This window comes from Cavia porcellus, unplaced genomic scaffold (assembly GCF_034190915.1).
Source record: "Cavia porcellus strain 051 isolate PalLab524CR breed Dunkin Hartley unplaced genomic scaffold, mCavPor4.1 scaffold_14, whole genome shotgun sequence".
Classification (NCBI taxonomy): Eukaryota; Metazoa; Chordata; class Mammalia; order Rodentia; family Caviidae; genus Cavia; species Cavia porcellus.
Window position 1 is genome coordinate 66,928,793 of NW_026947497.1, and position 1,585 is coordinate 66,930,377.

A 1,585-nucleotide genomic window follows, 5' to 3' on the forward strand; every position below is an offset into this window, starting at 1 on the left:
ATTATGGTAACTATTGTTGATCACTTACACTGGTTTGTTTTGATTGGTTTTATTTTGTTTATTTTCTTTGGTTTTACCCTCTTTAAACTAAAAAATATAAATCTTTATTTAAGGAAGAGAGCAGACAAATAGATATTGCAGAACAGCTGGGCCCTTCCTAGGGTTTTAAAGGAGCGTGGGCCTAGTGACACACCCTGAGTTTTAAACTTCACTAGCTTCAGAGTAAATGTGCCTCTAAGAATGGTAACCACCACTGATTGGCCCAGTAGAGATCAGAGACTTTTCATATAGTGATCTGCTTATAATGAACAAGCAAAGGTGTGGTAGTCTCGCTTTAAAAGTGAGAACTCTCTAGCCCAGAAGGTTCTGTACTGGTACCCACGTCACACAGATGGAGCTAGAATTCAAACCTATTTCTGGGAAAAATGGAGCCTGAGGCCTTGGAAGCCCCCTGTGAATGGTGCCCCCTTCATGTGCCCTGAGCCCATCACAGTTAGTTCTCTCCCCACAGTTCCAAATTTTCAAATAGCAATCTCCAAAATGGGGCAACAAGAGACTGACAAGACTGTCTACGGGGATGAAGGAAGAAATGGCCAGAAATTCAACTCATATCGATTTTTACCTTTACCTTCTACAATGTCTGCGGGTGTTTGTGTTTCATAAAGTATGTATTATCAGAGTAGCACATATCTGTATAATTTATAAATCAGTACTATTTGCGGCACAAGTAAAAAGCAATTCTCTGTGCCAGATTGCCTGAGGGAAAATCTTGGATTTGCCTCTGTCCTTGGGAAAAGCCTTTCTGTGTTTCAGTTCCCTCATCAGTGAAATATTTAGGAGAGAAGCATAGTTAGCACCAAGGTTACCACGAAAATTAAATGAGGCGATACCTGCAGAATATTCAGAATAGTGCCATGCAATAGTAAGGGTCTTTTCTATGATGAAGACAAGGATTATTATTATTATTATATTATTAGGTGCACATTGAGACATTCTCTCTCCCTCTCCCTCTCCCCCTCTCTCCCTCTCTCTCTCTCTCTCTCTCTCTCTCTCTCTCTTTCTCTCTCTCTCTCTCTTTCTCTCTCTTTCTCTCTCCCTGCGTCTCTAACCCAAACAGGATGTCATTTTCTAAGCTTGGCAATTACTGCTCTAACTATTCAACTGACTCTTTAGAAGCACAGAAGCCAGGCATGTCAGATGGAGACCCTTCCCCAAGCTCCCCTTCTGCCCAAGCCAGCTTAGCCCAAGCCAGCTCTACAGCAGGGCTCTGGTATGAGGGCTTGTTTCTTTGTGCTGTCCTCTGGCCCAGTGAGCCCAGGAACACACAGAGAGGGCTACACAGAGCTTCCCTGGGATCACTAGAGGATGGACGAGCTGCAAAACAAGGCTTCATTCATAACAACCTCCTGCTCCCTCGGGAGAAGACAGGGGTCTGTGTGCTGGGGCCACCCCCTGCCAGCAGCCCAGAAAACAGCTGCTGGCACCTGCACAGAACCCTGTCACCCCATGTCCAGGCCACGGCACTGGGAGGTGGGGACACTGGCCACAGAGAAAGGAAGAAAGAAGTGCGTTGACCTTTGTGATG